The sequence below is a fragment of the Eleginops maclovinus genome, chromosome 12 (assembly GCF_036324505.1).
Source record: "Eleginops maclovinus isolate JMC-PN-2008 ecotype Puerto Natales chromosome 12, JC_Emac_rtc_rv5, whole genome shotgun sequence".
Lineage (NCBI taxonomy): Eukaryota > Metazoa > Chordata > Actinopteri > Perciformes > Eleginopidae > Eleginops > Eleginops maclovinus.
In genome coordinates this window covers 19308922-19329944 of record NC_086360.1, presented here as the reverse complement: position 1 = coordinate 19329944, position 21023 = coordinate 19308922, and the positions used below count along the sequence as shown (strand labels likewise).

The window sequence follows — 21023 nt, the reverse complement described above, 5'->3', positions numbered from 1 at the left end:
TGAGCTCCACTTGAGCTCCACTTGGCCTCTGAGCGGTGGAAACACAAGGGGTGCTACAGGCTAGAACCAGAAAAGCGACAGAAAAGCAAAAGATCAGATCTTGAATCGGATCCGGTTTGGTGGAAAAGGGGCATCAAAAAGCCTGTGCTTGTAGTAGTAGTAATAATCATGACAAATGTCCCTGTGACTCCTGCCAACAAAGAAATTAGGACCATTTCCAGGAGCCTCTGACTGATGACGCCACTCTCATAGCTCACATTTCAGCGGTGTACGCAACAGGCACTTTGGCAGAAATAGGGGCTCACAACGTGGCAAAGATTGAAATCTTGACAAGAAGTGTTTTACTTTCACTGCTAAGCCACCACCACTGGGACAACATCCATAAAAAACTATTTTAGATTGTGGATATGATTGAGATTTGACACAACATGTAATTGATTACTTCTATCAGTTTGTTTTATATAAAGAATAATAACAGGAACAAAGCCATTATTAGTTTATGTTATCATGTAACAATTGGTTGAACTCAAGGACATTGATAATCGACAAACTGTAATACTAGCTCACTTGTTCTAGCGCCAGTTCAGCTAATACCACGCCCTTGAAGATCCCAACCTACAGTAATCCCTTTATCAATGAATAGTAAACAAGCTTTACTGGATCTATGAACACCCCGAGGTGCAGGCCTGCATTGTTGGTATAATATAACCCCAAGAAGGGTGCCAGCGTGCCAGTCTCTGTCGTCTGACTCTCTGTAGCTGTACAAAGAGAGGCCTTATCTACCCTTCCTTCCTGCCCCACTGTCACAAATACAAAGTGTCACTTGATTTCAGTTACGCAGAGGGCTCTATTACGAGAGGCTGAACACAGCTCTGGCTTTAAGTAACAGAGACGCTCTGTAAACATCCTCAGAGATAGAAAAACACTGCTTAAGTTCTCTCATTGGCTGAATCATTTTCATTCTTGTAAGGTAGTCGATACCGTGGCTTCGAATATTTTCATGAAACTGGTGCATACCTGGCTTTATGACAGATAAAGCGACCACACAAAGGGAAGTGCCTAAGAGATTGAGTAGACTGGTGTATACTCGATGAAGCAAACTCATGATATTGACGTAGCATGCATATGCGCAAAAAAAAGGGCAGACAAAAAGGCTAGCAAGGCAAAATGAGTGTGTGATAATAAGCCATCCTTCATTGGAAGCCTGTCTCTGATGACTGTCCAGTCCGGGGAGACTCCCCTGAGGATGCAGTCACAAGATCTGCAGACAACCTAAACCCTGAATCAAGATGAGAGGGCTAACACAATGAGAGAGCTTTGACATAAACTCTGAGGCGAATGGGGCCTTTCCAGGCGAGAGGCTCAACACATGCACTGGCACTGCCTCAGACACCCACAGGCGAGTCCGTGGCTCGCTGCCAACACTGCGAATGAACCGGGTCACCTCCCTCTCACTCTAGCGTGCTTTCCTTCTCCCCTCTCTTTTTTTTTCGCTTTCGTCTTTTGCACAGTAGAGTGGGCCTCAGCCTTCAGCAGTGCAAGCCAATATTTCAGCCTCTTACCCCCCGCCCTCTCTCTCCATTTTAGGAATGGCTGTGGAAATACTAGCACACAGACGGCTCCGAGCCTGCCAACAGAGAGCAGGGCGCTAACTTCAAACAACAGTTTAATTCTACTGACCTCTGCAATTTAAGTCTACCGGCATAAACAGTTCATCAAATCTCTGTCTCGTCTGGTTGCTGGATAGTTAAGCTCTAAAAAAAAGTACAAAGGATTTAACAACTCCTAACATGTTATCGATAAGAGTCTTGATAGCATGGCTTGGATCCAGAGAGAACGAGGGTGTGATCAGCCCATTATCTCAACAGCGATAATGTCCCTTTATTCACACGCCAGTAAAATATTATGCCAGTATTTCTAGATGAAAAATAGCACACTAGCGCATTAAGCTGTCAGTAAGGGATTCTACTGTGACAGCCCAGACAGATGATGGCTGCGGTCAGATATATGGAGCTGTTGTGAGAAGGCAGATTGGGTCTGGGAACAACATCAGAAGTCTATAAAGCAGTGCCCTAGAGAGCTGAGCTGGGAGGGAGTGGGGGCTGCTAGGACTCTTAGCCTAGGAATGTGGCACCCTGTCAGGTCTCATAAGGATTTATCTCCCTGGAGCCTCATTACGAAAGGCCCTGGACAAGGAGAGCTGCTCACAACCACTGGAAAGGCACCCAAACACTCTCTGAAGGGTTTCATTACTTTACCGGAGGCATGGGTGGTCAAGTTCCCATGTAAAAGTCCCGTCTGAGATCCTTTACTTCTACCAAGGACTGAGTGCTTCATTCAGAATACAACACATATCCTGTCCCGCAATGAAAAGTGCAAATCTCCAGTTGATTCACCTCGGTAGTCCTCTAAATCAGTTTCAGAATAAAATGTATCTTAAAATCATCAGTTTAAATACTCAAATGCTTTAATGTCGTGTGTCATAGTAGCTACAGTTTTGATATGGCAATGAAAAATGTGTGTCCCTAAACCCGCCAACAATGAAACATAATATATTTAAGCCATACAACAATCCAAAAAATGAAGAAAAACAATAAAATAGTTCAAGAAACAGAGTACAATAACATCATTGTCTTTCAAGACCCATGTGCAGATGAAGTAAACTATATGCATGTCAAAAAATAAGAATAAAATAAGATTATTTGCAGAACATGTTGTGAACTAACTAAATGCAGGAGTATATAAACAGCCAATAGCCAGATCAAATTACTGCTTCTTTAAATAAAAAAGTGCCTAAGAACACATTTACGGCTGGTTAATTAAGGGTTTATTTTGACCAAAAAGGAACTGATGGTTTTAGTGAGGCCAAATGAATCAAAAGGAGTCTGGCACCTTCGAGGAAAGCATATCAATTATATGTTTTTTACATTAATAACTTATTAGAATTGCCCCTTCCTTGTTGATACATGGTTTAAAGTCAATATAGCACAGTTGTTTTGAATCTGTTTGTTGTTTTGAAGAATTCCTATTCAATATACTTTAAAAACATCTATTAGGCATTTGGACATTGGAACCTGAAGACGTATGTCATGACATTGTATTTCGAGAGTTTCATCAACATTCATACCGTCAGCCAAAAGCCGCCTTTACAACTGCATCGAGGAACTTGTGCTTGGCTTTCATATGATCTGCAGCAAGAACTGAAGCATTCCTCCAGCTTCACTGCCCTCCATGTCCTCACTCATTTAACACGGAAACAAAGCTCTTGCAATTAATCCCCTGAAGCTTCGGTATTTAGATCCCAAGAGGTTTTTTAAGGTCAGGGTGGAGAAACAGGGTCAATCTGTATGGTAAGCACCGTTTGTCAAGAATGACGCCTCTTAAATCACTTAAGTTTGTTTCCAATTGAACTCACACATTTTTGGTTTAATCAATAATCTATAATTATCTACAACACTGTGATTACCAAGTGTAGCAGGTAAAGCGTGTTACTCAGTGGCATTTTTCTTTCTCAATAATGTTTTGTCTGTGCAATATAAATCTCATTGTACTCAAACTGGTTTATTCCTTGTGGCCTATGTGTCGACAACGGCATTACAAAAGAAAAACTAACCTTAAACTGAAGTACAGAGAAAGAAGTCACAGTGCTACAGCCAGCAAAAGAAGTGCGTATTTGCCATTAACTTCAAATTATTGTTATGATAACAGAGGGAAAAACCCTGATAGATCTGCCAAACGCTCTTACAACACCGTCACAACCAACCAGCAACATCCAAGACCATGCTGACAAGGTCAGATGGACATTTCACTGGTAGACACTAGGGGTGGGAATCACCAGGGTCCCCACGATACGATGCTATCGCGATACTTGAGCCACGATACGATAGTATTGCGATTATACGATATGCCATATATTGTGGTATGGCGCATTTCTGATTTCTTTCTCCGCTGACACCCTCTTTGTTTTGACTAACTTCATGCAAATCCCACCGACTTTACTCATGGCCGCACAAGAAAAAGCTCAGCACCGTCTGGTGGATTGAAAAAGCAATTGTTACCAAAAACGTTCGAACTGCAGAATCGATTATTTCCCCCACCCCTAATAGACACTGTCACACCAAGATGAAATTGGGCAAGACAACATCAATGTAGTGCAGACGCCATAATGCAGGAAATTCCTCTGTGGGTACTGGGTCTGAGCTTAAACACAGCAGAAAAGAAGAACAAAGGCTAAAATGTGTGATCTAAAAACGTCATCATATCTAACTTTGCCACCTAGACATGGGATATTGCTGGCAGAAACTGAAAACCTTTCATTCCAAAACAATAAGGTCCTACAGCCATTACTTGGAAAGCAACAGAGCGAGAGAAAGAGGTACTAACAGGGAAGTGAAATCTATCGTTAGACAACAGAGAGGAGATAAAGGCCGGCAGCTGATATCATTATTGCCAGGGTTTGATCTAAAGGGAAGCTCGCGGCAGGCGGAGTAATGCTCCCGAGTAACCAACAGAAAGAACATCCCGACACTAAGCTCATCTAGCCTTACCGCTGCACAACTTTCAGACAGGAAACCAGCGGTCACAACACACAGCAACTAATGACACATGAAAAGTGTCAACACCAGCAGTCTACTTTGACACGGCTGTAATTTGCGTGTCGGAAAGAGGTGCAATCTTCTCCCTGAACCACCTGTCACACCTTTCATTTTAAATGTGACCGATCGGCACACTTCCTATCATGGCAACGACAGCGTGTTTACCGCCAACAGAACACCTGCGGCCCAGGGCTAGGAGCGCAACACAATAGAAGTGACTGTGAAACCAGACAAGGAAGGAGTGTTGATATGTAAACAATGCTAAAATGCGTCCCATAAAACCTCCATGTGGACGAGCAGTGGCGTTAACATCAGACATGACATCTTTAATTGTAACTGAAGGGAATTCAACTTTTTCAAAGCACAACTGCATAGAATTAATATATAGAACCATCAATAAATGGGCCCAATAATGATGTTCACACTGCTTGGTCTGGCATTTCTTTATGGAAGAAAAAATATATAATTTGAGCCTTTGTCTAAAACCTTCCACATGATTTCCAATAGACTAAAGAGATTGTATATTAGAACAATTAAGCCACTTTATTTGTCTTAAAGGTTCACCTATTATGCAAAATCCACTTCTACAAATAAATGTGTGTCCCCTCGGTGTTAAAAGATTCAAAAAGCTACAGGAATAAACACTCTCTCTCCATCCATCTATATAAAAACCTTTGGGGGTTGTGCAACCATTTGCCAACAACGGTAACACCGGCCCACCTCATCACCGGACTCTCCTCCTAGAGCAGCACATTTGCATTTAAAGCTACAGAGTCAGCCCTTTTGCACAGGGCTGAAACAGAATGCACGATCTGTTTGGTAGACATGTTTTGCTTATATCTGAGACCTATAATATATTATTGAAAGACAGAATAATAGGGGACCTTTAAACCTACAACATTTATACTGCTGTGGTACCGTTTTACGTTGTAGCTCAGAGGTGTGAAAACCTACTTAGCGCTCAAAATTGCAGTTATTTCTTCCTCCTCATGCAAGAGAAAGAACTCGTAGGTCTCAGTTAAACCTTAAGACGTTCAGCTCAGTGTTTATGTATGACGGTTGTGGGGTTGCAGTTCAACAGCACTAAGCCAGACAAAAAAAACAGCCTCCTACAGTTTCCTACACCTAAACATTGATGACTCCATCCCCAGGTATCACTATCCTAACTGAAGCTTGTCTTATTAAATGAGTTACGGGTGAGTGGAACGGAGAGAGAGCGCTTATGCGACTGGTTTCCATCAGCTGCTCTGTGCGAGTGTTTTTATGACTTGGATAATTAAATAACTGAGCTGTGAAAACGCTTCTTTTTTGGTCTCCCTTTGTGTGGAAATCTGTTACTTTCACATCATAGTGGATTGACAACGTATTACAGTTGATTATTAGAGGGAACCATGAGGCTGTAAAATATAAAGTCAGGTGTATTTTGAAGTAGGTATAAGGGTTGTTGTATTTATCGTTAAAGACTAAAGGGAAATCTTCCTGGCTGTAGATGATAAACTGATGAGTCTTATCTAAATATAAAGGAAATGCATCTGGCTGTTTCTGTTTTGGAACAGATTATATCAATCATTACCACTGTCTCAACAAAGAAACTGTAAAAGTGAGTGTGTGACAGGGGACAGGAGATAGAGGTGTGTGTGTGTGGGGGGGCAGTGATTGGCTGGCCTGTGCCTCCAGATGTGATCATCCAGCTGTATCCAGGCTGGACAGAAGAGCAGCTATTGGATTTCCTGTGTGTTCCCCTGCTGCCTGCCCGCCTCAGTGACACTGTGTGAAATTACATAAGGCTCTTCCCTCCCCCCACCCTGCTGGCCGGGCGTAAAAACCCAGGCCTTCACACACTGCGATTCACACAGTGCTTGTTCTAGGCTCCCGACTTCAAAAACAGATTTCTACCCACGGACTATTCCTCGGAGATTCTCCGAACACAGAACCCATTTGACTCCAGGCGAGAGCACGGAGCAAGGGAGGGATGTTATTGTTTGAATGGAAAATTAGACGGCTGTAGATGAAAACATTTAAGAGCCTTAACAATAGAGATCTTGCTTCTGGGGCGGGGTATGTTGTTATTGCTGATTTTAAAAAAGTCTAGTTAAACATATTTAGCCAAACTAAAGCTGTCCCCCATTAGACAACCAATCATTAGTCAGCAAAAAAATATTTGTAGACTAATTTTTCATTAGTCTATTAGAAAAAACCTTGTTCACACACACATTAAGAATCCTTACGGGAGCCTCTGCTGATGCACGGCGGACGGGCGGACCGCTCAATCTGTCAGCGGTGCGCTGTGACTCTCACTCTCTGGATAAACAGGCAATGTTGTTTATCTCTGATATCTACTCTACGGCGGCTTCTAACGGCGTTTGATTGACACAGATTATTTGATTAAACTCACTTATAATGTTCATCCAAAAAATCCAAGTTAACTATTTCATTTTGAGTTAATTTTTTCAAAACCTTTACGTCATTCTTGCTCTCCTTTGAGAAATAAACACGTTTTGATCACAATAAACAGTATGTCATTGTATAATGCAGTACAAAATACGTATATATTCATTTCCTGGAGTAGCAGACAGACAGCTTTACAGCTTTATCTGCTTTAGCTTTATTTACTCGTGACATAAACTATTCTGATTCCTACATGAACCCTCCCTAGAGCCCTGTAACACACTGACACAGGCTAACTGCTCAAATGATTTCCCTATGACTTCTGTAACAATTGGCCAATTGAAAGCCCAACAAAGATTACAAGCAAAAGATGAAAGTTGAGAGGCATGTATCTCCTATTCATGTGTAAAAAAAAAGCAATGAACAGCTAGCTGTATTTGCAACCAAGGAATCCTTCCCAGAGGCAGAGAAATAAGGTGCGACGGCACTAAATAGGGAACACACCTTTGCTGAAAAGTGAGTAATGGCTTTCTCACACCAAATGACTCCTGCACTGACTCAATGTGGCCTATTAGAGCGTCACAATAGTTTTTCTGAAAGACCTGGCATTCATTTCACAACGCTGAGTCAAACTTCAAGCAGATAATTTCTAAATTCAAATCAGTGTGAGAATTAAGCTGGGACGAACCCAACTGCACTACGATATTTAGATTTATGTTGCCTGTTAAATAGGGTTCATAAGGCAAGGAATTGTGTCTGTTGCAATTTTACACATACTGGCTGTTACTCTTCAGACATAGATAGAGATGAACTAGATGAGTTTGGGATATTTTGAATTAATGTTTGTCCTGAAACCAGCACTTAAGATACCCCCGTCTTATGACAACTTGGATCAGACCATCTCTCGTGTGTAAATATTAAACTACTTTTTATAGATTAACCACAAAATGAAATATAGATTGAGGTGGAACGATCCCTGTTTGTCAATAATGGTATGCAAACAGCCCAACAGAAACACAATGTGACAGCTTTGCTCTGATGTACGAGGTGTCCACTCAAAAATCTCTCCGTATTCTCCGCTGGCTTTGTTCCTAAAGCCTACCTGACATTCACCCATCCATACCGAGGAGCAGGAAATAAAAAGTGAGGCGTGCATTTGTCTGCTGGAGCTGACCTACTTCCTCCTACTGCTACTTAATTATTCAAGAGCTTTGAAATGTTCTTCTGTATGGCGGCATGCAACCCGAGTGCCTCTGTTTGCCCCTCATGATAGAAGCCTCACAGAGCTTCTATTTATGCATGAGCAGGTTCAAGTGTGTACGTGTGTGTACAGTGTGAGTGCGCGTGCACCAAACACTGATAGCTATACATGCTGGTTCTATTCACAGACAACATCCTAAACAAAACATCCCGCTATATTTCATACATGAGGTTTGAAATGGGGGACAGAGAGATTTAGTGTGGAAAGTACCCAAACATTACAAACACAGACTACACGCCACACGGGCAGCTTGAGGTTTTGATGCATTCAGGGCTCTAATTTCTTTTGAAACTGAGCTGTCATGGATCAAGCTCACGTGTCTTGACTCGTCGACTCAATTCCCCCAAACTAGAACATCTTAACCTGTAATTACAGTCCACTCGGGCCCTTTCACTGCAACATGTCACGAGTGTTTCCTCTGTGAGATCAGCAACCCTCAGGTGTGTGCCCTTGATAAAATGTTTTTTCTAGAATAAAAAAAAACTCTAAACTGTCACACAGTTTCCTGGTAGAGAAGTCAAGGCTAATCAGAGATAAATATAAGGAGCGATAAATGTAACACTACCCACAGCTCGAAGCCTACACATAAACAAGAGCCATGTCCCATAACATGCTGTCATCTGCGTTGCGTAACCAAGTCAAGTGAATCACACATCACAGAGCCGTTAGTAATCCCTGCTAATCCCAGGCCTGCCTCTCTTTTGGTATGTTTAAATATGGGTGATTTTAATAGAAACAAAATTACTACCTGGCTTTAACTTTGAATTAATTTCTTTTTATAAGAACAACATGAAGTCCAAGTATTATTATATAATGGTCTTTGGCCTTCAGACACAGTATTTATACTATTCAATTATTTCACTGTTGCTATGAATGAATGATTATCACCAAAAGGTATATTCCATTTAAGCACATCAATAAAAAGCTAAATGATGGAGGAACAAAGACTTCAGGCCATAAGAACATGTTTTAACACATATTCAGAGCACTAAAGACACAGCATTACCACACTATGAGAGCACAAAGAACAGTCTGTTCAGACATCAAGCAACATAATCAAAATCTTAAATAAATAAAAATTGTTATATTGAAACAGTATACATGTAGTCTAAAGGAAATAGCCTGTGTGTGTGTGTGTGTGTGTGTGTGTGTGTGTGTGTGTGTGTGTGTGTGTGTGTGTGTGTGTGTGTGTGTGTGTGTGTGTGTGTGTGTGTGGTCAACAGAGAATTTGAGTTGCTTGAGTTTGCTTACTAGTTGAGTTTAATATGCGTGGCATTTGAAGACATATGTAAAGCATGTAAAAAAGGAAGGAACTTTTTCATTCTGCACAACTGTATTCGCAGTTCACTGCAGCTTTACAACCGGGCTGACAAGTTATTTAGACAGGACAATGGAGGGCCATGACAAAACAAGAAAAGGTTTATAGAACACACATACCGATGAATCATCACTTTCTGTACGTTTTAGACTGGTGTTCTTTAGATAATCCAAATATGTAACAAACTCTCATAAAAACGTTCCGTCAGGGGTCAAGGTTTTTTTTTGGTTTTTTTAGAAAATGTGCAACAAAGGATTAAGGTGGAAAGCTGGCTATTAGAACAAGCCCCTACACTGTTTTGACTCGTGCAAATCTGAAAAAGTTGACTCTTTAAACGTTGCAGGTACTATATGCATTTGATAACTGCAAGCAGCATCACAAATTCCTTGAGGGAGAGATAAATCGTGGGGCCCTTTAGAGCCCGACAGAGTGACAGCCCCAGAATCTGACTGACCTTTAGAGCCCATTAACCCCCAGGCTAGCAGCTCCAACACACTCCCTTTGATGACTGCATCCTAAAATATGAAAGTCTGATGGCGTAGGGGGTGGACACGTCACAACCACGATTCTTTTCTCCGTTTGGCAATCAGGGCTAATGGTACTGAGGGGGCACTGTGTCCAGTTCAATGGCACTTTGATTGTGGGTAATTTGAGGCTGTGCAACAGACCGGCTGTGGCTGATCATACCAGCATAACGTTTTCCACGCACGAAGCCCACCAGGTGCAGCCCACGAGAGAGCAAGAAGAGCTAGACAGCTGCTGTTACTCATTCAGTGAGTAGAGAAGGAAACAGGGGCGGGAGGAGGGAATGCGCCTGGGAGGCACTTTCTTGGTGACTGCCTCATACTCGGTTCGGAGTGGTAACTTAATGGTTCATGAAGTCCAGCACAGCAGTTGTTTCATTTCTGTAGAATCGATGTTTCATGTGCTGTGATTTCAGACAATATACATTTCACTTCTATATGCAGTGTGAGATGCTTGATGGTGCAACCGTTACATCATAGTAAATTCATGCCTAGGTTTACCTCAATGGATGAATATCACATGTACGCTCAGTCGGAGAATATTAGCATGTGGAAAGGACAAGGTTTAGGAGGATGCCGTTGGTCAACATCCAAAATTCAGTCTATCAAAGTCTATATCAGATACAAAAAACCTCTTGCGGCCCGCACACATTCACCAGACGTTGTGTTTTGAATGTGCGTAAAGGAAGTAGATTCTAATTCAAATGAATACATTTCTCCAATGTTTTAAATAAATGTATTTCTTCATGTTTTGTACCAGAAAGCTGGTTCCTATCACGATAAAACAGTGTGCTATTATTGAGATATTATAGTGGCGTAATGCTGTGACCGTAGAACATCAGGTGAGTATGACAACAGCCGGTAGCTACAACAGTGGCATACCAATTAATCAAAATGTGAGGCAATGCAGCTTAAGCCACATTCCTTTTAGTTGTGTTTTTATTATGGTATTTACATTACATACTGACAATTGTAATAGGCAATCCAGTGTTTACAAAAGATGTGCTCCTTCCTTTCTTAGCACTTGACTGAAACTATCAACTATTCTGATAACTGATTTTTCAAACATGCAAAAAGATTAATTGATAATGAAATGAGAATAACTTGCAGCCCTTAAAAGACCTATCTTACTTAATAAACATCCTTACCCAATTATGGGAGTAATAAATGGAAAATGTGGCAATAAAAAAAATGACATTTATGACTTTGTACATTTTTGTGGAAATTACAACAATGGCGCATGCTTCTTTCCACAGGAATTCACTGTGAAGATTCATCTTTCCCAGACAATAAATGAGTGAGAACTTTCCCCCTTTCCACTTTCGTAACTGTGTTATGTTTCATAATACCAGCAGAAATTGAACTAGCACTGAAACGGTCTCCCTGAGGCACCACGCTGAGCACAGGATTATTTTTGCCCCCATTACCCTTTGGATAAGGGAGCGATATCTCCTCACGAGGGTTTAACTCTTAACAATCCAGACTGCTAAACTGATACAGAACTCAAGTAAGCACGTCACACCATTAGAAATTATTCTCAGACTTTACGCTCTCTTGGCTACACACCGTCCCAAGGCATTATGACAAAACAGATTACCCAGCCTGTCAAGAACCCAAACAAGTGATTGGTGAGGTTCTTGGTCTGTCTTTCATTTTCTTGAGTCAGATTTAGCCCTATTTTAATCCTTCATCTTTTTGTCACCTATTTAAGCAACGATTTCCTATGCAGTTTTTGCCGAGACAGCAGTAAATACTGATGCATTACAGAAGCGTGGCTTTAAACTTCATATTCAACATCATCCCAATAAGTACACACTTAACAGATTCAATAAAGACTCTGAGGTTTGTACTCAACCCACACAAATACATATCAACAAGGAACAGTATTATCACAAATGTAAGGGTAATACCTAAAATAAATTATTTGTATAAAGAGGCATTCAGAAGGGTAAATATAAAAACACCCATCAAATGGATGACTGTTCCTTTTCGTTAGCGTAGTTATTGATGATGTGGTTTTTAAATGTGAACAGCTATCATCCCCAGTTCTGTGGAGCCCAGAACTTCACCTTTTCCTTCGTGTTTATATCAGACAAACTTTACCGATATATTGGCTTTAATCCCTGTGTTTATAATAACAATGATGAATCCACAGAGTTATCACCAGAACCTGCAGCTTTAACTAACTTTTTAGCAAGTTCCAGCTAATTCTTTAGCCGTCCAACTGCTTTTGTAAAACCCTCTCACCAAAAAGCTGTGAAAACTAGCTAGTAAACAAATTTGAGCATTTAGCAGCTCAACAGTCGAATATTTCTCCGGAGTTGGACAGATATTTGACAGACAGTCTTCCAGAAACACCATGTGGCACCATAAATACTAGATGTAAACAGGTTTGCCATGCCACCTTAAAAGGTCTGCTGCCTCTAAGCTGCCAAAACATTAGTTATTATAGGTTTAATTCCGTTTATATCTTACACTAAACAAAGATTAAATGAGCACAGAGCCTATGCTAAACCTAGGGTGTTGATGTATATTACCAGAAGTACAAATCCTTTTTTCACTTAATGCCCACCACTCATTTCCACAAGGTAAAGGAACTTGGTTATTATACTCCTTGTCATACTAGAGTGGTTTAAATGCACGGTCTACATTTCACGCAGTGCTGTGTACATATGACAAGTTGGATTACCCATTTCCATGTTATTGACTAAGGCTTCAGGAATGTTTAACTGTTTCACAATAAAAACCTTATAATAGTTGCCTGGAGTGTTGTGTGGCAGCAACATAAAGCAGTTATGGTTTCAAGGTTTCTCAGTTTCATATCATAGAGCAGACATGGACTACTTCCCCTGAAACCCAGACCACGTCGACCGAACATCAGAAAATGTTAAATGTCTTTCAGATTTTAAGATGGTTTTCCACCACCATAACAGGAAGTTCCGAGAAAGATACTGAAGCTGGGGCACATATCTGAAATAGTTTGCATGCCTAACTCAAATATAAAAACCTAGGTAGGTTGGTCAAGATGAGGAAAAACAACCTGCTCAATTTAAAAGTGGGTGCCAAGTTATAAATCTGTCTGACATTAAAACCACCTTCATTGCTTAAAAATATTTAACAAAAACAAGCTTTGAGTACTTAGTCAACAAGGCACAGATCAAACTTCACATCACCTCAGCATGAAATAATATTCATACAATGTTTGATTGAAGCCTGTAATGAATTACCCTGAGTCCTACATTTTTCATTTAACAGGAAGTTATACATGTAAAATCTGGGCACCATAAAAATAAAAAAACCCTAGTGTTGTGTTTATTGTAACTATTATAGAACAATGTTTTCTCACAAGCACATTTAATGCAAAACACACACAAAAATAAGTGAAGAGATATGGCTCAATTTATGAATGTGGATACAATGTAATGAAGTGTAAAGTATAGTGTTTTCATAATGTGTGGATGTTGGTGCGATGTCACAATTTATATGCGGTCCCCTTCATTTCCAGCTGCCCCTATAAAGAGCAAAGAAATGCCCCCAAACTGTCAAGTGACAGCTAATATGTGAAATGCATATCTGATTGGAAGGGACTGTAATGATTGGGAAGCTGACAAATACAGACATCTGCTTGTTTCCACAACAACACACATGTTGACTCTGTTTATGTTAATGATCACCTTACTCGGGGGGAGGTATCTTTGCATTTCACAAGAGGGTTTGGTTTCTATGAAAGATGTCAACAACGTGACAGTTCTTGACAACAGTATACTCAGTTATCAAATCAGGCTGCCTCCTATAACAGCACTTGTTTACAGGTGGATAACTGTCAATAGCCACAATTGGTAGATATTTACAGACGACTTAAAATAAAGTTAGAAATAATCTTAGTAGAAAAAAACAAAGATCAACACAAAAGCCAGCAGAACGTTAATGTCACAAAGCAAACCAACCATTAACGCTAACTCTCCTAACGCCCCTTTTAACGTTCGTCAGTGACATGAAATCATAGCTTATCACCCATCTGACAACAAAGCAAATCGTTACCAAGCTAACGTTAGATACGCTATCAGTAGAGCGCACTATCTCAACTTCATGTAAAAACCAATGTTTACAAACCGGGCTCTTCTGTTAGCATGCCAAGTGAGCATGCTAGCGCAGTTAGCTTGATAACACAGTATAACTAAAACTCTACATTATTGACATTATGTAGGCAATTGACATAATGTATCAAGAGAACATTGGCAGTGTTGTGGGTTGGAATGTGTGGCTAATGTTACACAAAGCAACGAAGATTATTCAGTTAAATTAAAATGCCGTTAGCTATTCCGCTGTTGTGACAGATAGCTTATGCGGCTAACACCGTTAGCTACTAGCTAACTTAGCCTAGCCATGTAGCACGTGTTAATGATTTATATAAAATAATCAACTAACTGACGAGAGCCAGCAAACTAAGGGCACTACGGTGTGGTGAGCAACCGGCTAGATAAAATGCTCCTGGAGAGATGACTGCATTTTCCAAATGTTCGACGTTATGATAAGCTTTAAAGGTAACGTATAGCCTAGAAAAGGTCAATACTGCTATGTATGTTTCTCCTCCAAAGAATAGCCGTACCCCGTCGTCCAACAACAGAACACACAGACCCCCCCGCCACCCCCCAAACCAACGGACAGCCAGCTATGGAAGCTAACTAACCTTAGCGGCGGGGCAGGAGAAACCATTCGGCGGTGTTATCGCACAGTAGCTAATGTCCCAATCCTTCGTCAGTCGGTCCAAATTCCCTCTAAGAGGTGCTCGCTTCGACTGGGTGTCTCGCCCTTGAATTAATCCACATGAAAGAGTGTAATTTTCGTTTTCATTTGTTCCGCTGGCGGTTTTCAGCTATGCCGTGCCTGTTCCTGCACAACACAGTGGTGTAGCACTAGCCTCTAAGCCTCTGCTGCTGAGACCACAGCCGGGCTGAACCGCCTCTCTCTCTCTCCATAGGTCCGCATGCTCTCTCGCTCCTCCTCTTTACTCAAGCACTGCACTTTCCCAGTGCCCACAACAAATTCAGAGATACAGTGGTGTAGAATTAAAGTCAGCGGTCATCATAACGCGCTACACTCACAAATCGTGTTTATTGGGCTCCCACTGCTTTCTACAAATCATTTAGCAAGTATATCTATCTATCTATCTATCTATCTATCTATCTATCTATCTGTCTGTCTGTCTGTCTGTCTGTCTGTCTGTCTGTCTGTCTGTCTGTCTGTCTATCTATCTATCTATCTATCTATCTATCTATCTATCTATCTATCTATCTATCTATCTATCTATCTGTCTGTCCACCCATCCATCAATCCATTTATGTAGTATTTAGGCTTGCAATGGCCTGGATCGTAAATCCTTGCTGCTTAAACATATTGTTTTATTGTCCCTATCACATTACTATCTACGAGGACATTACCCTGTGTTTTTTTTGTCCCTCCCTGGTCCAGTCTGAACTTCCAACAGGGGTCAGTTCAAGCATTTACACTCCACGAAGTCAACATCTGTGCTGCTTGATGCCTGTGGTGAAGTACAAGCTGTGAATACAGTGACTTAACATTGAAGGATAGTATTTGGGAGATCATAACATCCCATGCTGTGTACATAGTTGATGACTCTGCTGAAGCTGCTGCCCTCTAAATGGTCTGAAACCTCTCGTTGGTTTCTAAAACCGCCACCCATACTGCAGCTATTTCAGTCACGGAAAGTATTTAGTCTAAAAGTCAGTCAGCGGGGCTTGAATTAAAAAAAGATGCTCATATCCTGGTTTTAGCAGGCTATGGTAATTAGCTTCACTTTATTTAATGGTGTATGCTTTTTACTTTTTATGTCACTGCATTTGGAAAAGGCGTTAGGAAACTACATATGTGCCATATTACTATAGGCACACTTCAGGCAGGCTATATCTTGACCTACATTTCAGCAGCAGCCTTTCCTATGATGTCAGATGGGATTGTTTTTCTTCCCTGTGTTTTTCTTTCTGCTCTGTGGTTTGGGAGACCCCCTCTAACCATCAGTATAACCACCATCTCTTCATCCAGCCGTCACAGAGCAGGAAAGAGCTGTTTATTTCAGCTGGGCTTTCTGGACCCAGGCATATGTCGGGATAATCTATCCCCCATCTCTGCAACGCCCAATTTGTCAGCTCACTGATAAAGCACAAATGCTTCTCACTTGCTGGTTTTGATGTCAACAGCTGTGTTTCATCTGCAGCCAGATCCCCAATGGAGCATCAAACAAAGCCCAAATGGTCAGGTGAACTCTCTTGAGATTGTAAAATACATGATACCTGAATAAAAGGAACACTTTTGATTGCAAAAATAAATCTGGATCCACACTTCAGGGAAGGAAACACCTGAAATATTATTATTATTATTCAAAAAGAGCTTGAGAGGATATTTTAATAGATCCAGGGCCCACATTAAAGGTGCCACTGGGAGTGACTGCATTAGCGAAGCAGACTTCAGAGATTTTAAAGGCTGTCAGATGATAGATGTACTGAAGACAGTCATTACAGCTCTGAAATAAAAGATGAACAACAGAGAATCCTTTAGAAACAGAGAGGAGGCTGGAGGGAAAATCCTCATCAAAACAACACGCTTAAAAGATGAGCTGCCATCCGCAGTCTACCAGATTAATGGAGCTCTCCTTTGTGAATGATTAGTTGTGATTACAAATTCAAACACCCTTTCGCTAGTGAAATCTTCTCAAACTGTGGATGCTCAAGCACATTATTACACACTGCCTTCTATAGTATTGTATATTTTCTTCAGGGGTAGTGATTAAGGCGCGTTAATTAGATTAAATCACAATTCAATTGGAAACATAAAATCATAAAAATTGAACTGAAATCATATGTTTTTCATTTATAATGTGATTTTTAGATGAAGCTCGTGAATATTATTTGCCATGTCTTGCTATTTATAACAATGGTATAATTAAGTGTCAAGTTCTTCCTTTGGCTATGATCATTTTTAGCTGAGACATAATTCATCCTGCCATCCCTGGCATTCATTATTCTCATGACAGTCTTGAATAAAAAATGATCTTTCTCTGAAGATATAGAAGACAGAGGGAGAGACAGAAAGAGAGAGAGGAGTGTTTCTTTTTTATCTGGTTAACTGTGTCATTACTTTCCTTGTATCATTCACAAATCAGTCAAGGTTAACAATGCAAATGGGCAGAATTTATTCACAGCCACAAGACTTCACCTAACTGCCTCCTCCTCCTCCTCCTCTTCCTCCTCCTCGCCACAACAAAGACGGCATTGAGAGCAGAAATGGCAGCATCTCAGTGAAGAGTCTAACGACCGCCTGCATTGTTGGAATTCCGGCTCAACTTCCTGAGTCTGTCCACACCTGGCCGACCGCCAGCACACGCTTTTCTCTCATTTTTTCCTTTCCTTCCCTTTATCAAGATCACATGTAGACACAATTTTCCTGTTGAGACATAATATGAGTCTTTTCCAACCACACCCACATGTAATGCAAAGTAATGCTTTATGTCTTAGGCTATTCGTTTTTTTTCTCCACTTGGAGGCAATTTGGGGATTAGTATCTTGTTTAAGGACACCTCAACATGTGGAATGCAGGGGTTGGGGATTGAACCACCAACCCTTCAATTGGTAGACAACTATTTTCCAATTTAGTTTATATTGTTTTTAATCATTTAAAAATGTGTACATGAATTCACACAGAAAATCAAACAGTACAATATCGCTATGAATATTCATACAAAAAATAAAATGCAGTTACAGTTCATTCTACTAAGTCGATATTCTTTTCCGTGTTTTTTGTCGCAGGTTTGGTTCCTGAATAATGACAATTTCTCCAACTTTTTATCAAGCTTTGTTTCTTGCAATCTCAAACTTGAGTCATGTTTTTCATTTAATAGACATACTCTACTATCTCTAGCATTTGTTTTTAATAGTTTTCTTCTTTCACCATTTACTTGTGATAGCGTTGTCTTTCTTACACCTTAGCATACACTCAGCAGCAAGAATACGTGCTTCTGAAGTAATTTAAAAATATTTGTATCACACTTTCTTCAATGTACGTCAATGTGACGTACATTACGGCCTTTGATGATATGTTCTTTTTTCATCTGACAAATTGTGCCTGAATTTATCATTATCACTGGCTGCCGTGGGTGTGACAGACATATCCACACTTGTCCCATGTCCAAGTGAACCCCTGTAAGGAAACTGGCAGTGGCATAGCATCGCTGCAGCTTAGCTCAGTCAACCATCTGTCAGGTTGCATGGATCCATGTGGAGTAAACTACAGTGGACCTTGTATGGACACGTTCTAGCATGACTGTCATGACATCAATGTTAACCATGAAACAAACCAATAAAACTATTCCTGTCCTTTTCTAATGGAAAAAGCATGCAAGGAGAGTATGATTCACCGCCTTCCGTGTCTAATTCAGGATTCACTACATTAAGCAAATTAGATACAGAGACATCATACAGCATATATTATGCATGTACATCCGTATTCACACATGGAAGCTTTTTTGGCACCTGCCTAGATATTTTCTCTCTGATAGTAAGCCACAGTATCTACAGACAGCAGTGATAACGCTGATGCCTTTTACAGATGAAATCAGGTCATTGTGTTCTTGACTTTTTTCAGTGTGTTGGTCTGAGTTGTGTGATAAACCCTGGCTATTGCAAGCACATAGTGATGAAAGAGCTAAAGAGAATCAAAGCGGTGAAAATGGATGGACCTGATTAATTGGAATTCTTTTCTAAGCAGAAATTCTGCCAACCAATAATACAGTATCATAATACTAATTGTCAGATCCATTCTCCATATTTTTGCATCATAGCAGCTACATTTGCAACATCAAGGATAAATATGTGAGACTAAAAACAAGGTAACAAAGATTTAACATAACATTACAATCACTGGAGACAGTATGTTCAAGACCCTTTAATGTACAATTGATCTTGGATTAGACTCTCTGTATTGAATTTTTAGGATTGGCTGGAGCCCAACAGAGTTTCAGTCTAATCGTATTAAATGGTTGGACTTTGTATGTCAGATTTGAATGTAAGAGTTCATATTCGCTGTTCAAGACACAATTGGGACCAGAGTCAATGCTGTTAGCAAGCCTCAATATCTTACTATGATTGATTGTTTCATAGAGTTTCTCAAAGAGTTGAAAAAAACAAATGTGTTTACTTGCAGATACAATGTGATCTTTCCAGAACCACCAACCAAATGACACGATCTCTGGAAGTATAAATTACATTTGAACAAACAGTGAAGATACAAGTAAAAGTATTTCTTTTTTAGCAAGCACATGTAAAAAATACCTTTTTTCTACCCTGAAGGACAAAGTCGGTTTTGGCTGCATTTTTCTCGCTAAGTGGCTGAGCCGTAAGCCCAGAGGTCAATTGCTGCTGCTTAGCCAACTCAAATACAACTCTGCAGGAAGTGCTGAGCTGGATGGACTAGCACTGCAGCGTCTAATGTTAAAAGCCAAGCCAGTGCTGAGTCCTTCGCCACTTCAGAGTGAAACAGTATCTATGCAGCTCTTTGTCCATCGCGTGATAGAGGGCTGTATAGGTTCCCAGGCTGCTCACATCTTCACTTCCACATTAACTAGACTTAGGCAGGGAATAATTCTTGAGAAGATGTGTGGGAGGGAGATGTGTTGTCCAGGAAAAAGGGAGGAAAAAAGGACAGGGGTGTATATGGGTTGCCATAGCAGTACATACGTGAAGAATAGCAGCGTTTTCAGTGGGAGGACTGAAAGGGGAGGGGTTTGGAAGAGTGCAGCACCCCCATAAATAAAGCTAATGAAATGGCAGTTGAGTCTGGAGAGAGGTGGAATGGCTAGTTGGGTCTTACCCACTGTCTGATTTATCTTCAGTGTCCCTGTGAGCACAGCGGGGAGATCCATTACCTCACCTCATCAATAACATCCTATGGACAGGGAAAAAGGCCCGCTTTTACACCGACAATCCACCCCAGGGACCCGCTCAGAGGGCTCTCTCAGTGGGGGGAGAGGAAGCCTGGCCTAATGTAGTCACACATAGAGAGCAAAAATGTTGCTGTTGGGGGATGGTTACTTTAGGGGAGCTGCGCAGGGGGTAGCTCAATGTACAGCACAGAACACACTCAGCACATTGCAGCAATCACATGCATATGCATCTTGTAAGCCATGGAAATTGATGCATTGGCCTTCTCCCGCATGTACACAGTGTCTCTTTCTGTGGGTGGACAGTGGAAAGATAAGCACACATTCTCTGAATCAGTTGACGCAGGCATCTATCATCAAAGAGAATGTCAACACAGAGACTTGTGAATAGATGATAAGCGTCACCTAATTCATAAGCAATGCTGACAATCAAAAAAGAGAATACTAGTGTAGGCATGCCTGAAATTATATAAACAGAGCATCTATTATAAATGATCCCAGAGGGCAGACTGAAAATATGAAGGTGCAGGAAATTGTTCTTTAATGTAACAGAGAGCAGTGGAGTTGAAACAAGGCATGTGATAGAGATAATAGGGCCTTGGAAGTATTTTACACCAGAAATGAGGTGAAATGTCAACAGAGCTTATAGTCTACAGGGAGCTAATAACAGTACAGAGATAAGAATAGAGTGCAATAGCAGATACTGCGATTGAAGTGATATCTGCCACACGCTCACTCTCTCATGTGCTTTTTGCTGTAAGATCAGAAGGTAGAGGCAGTGTCAGTCAGGGCTGAGTAAGACCCCCCGAGAGAAGGCCTTTTCAGCAGTTAGGCTGAAAGGAGGAAGCGCCACACTCACACATGTCAGAGAAAGACGCAGAAAAAAATCATTGTCAATCTTTTCCCATCTAAGTCCATATCTCCCCAAACTTCTCTGGCGTCAGCTATGCAAATGTAGGTCTTTGATAATGCATTTGAGGTTTTC

General features: G+C 40.8%; 1 protein-coding gene across 5 annotated transcripts in view; it reads right to left on the bottom strand.

Moving 5' to 3' along the window:
- Nucleotides 1–15012, bottom strand: part of ncor2 (nuclear receptor corepressor 2) — an 83341-nt gene extending 68329 nt beyond the window's left edge. For all 5 annotated transcript variants that reach the window (XM_063896978.1, XM_063896980.1, XM_063896977.1 and 2 more), the window contains exon 1: nucleotides 14777–15012. The gene's annotated coding sequence lies outside the window, so the exon portion shown is untranslated. The remainder of the gene's footprint in view (nucleotides 1–14776) is intronic.
- Between the last annotated feature and the right edge of the window lie 6011 nt (nucleotides 15013–21023).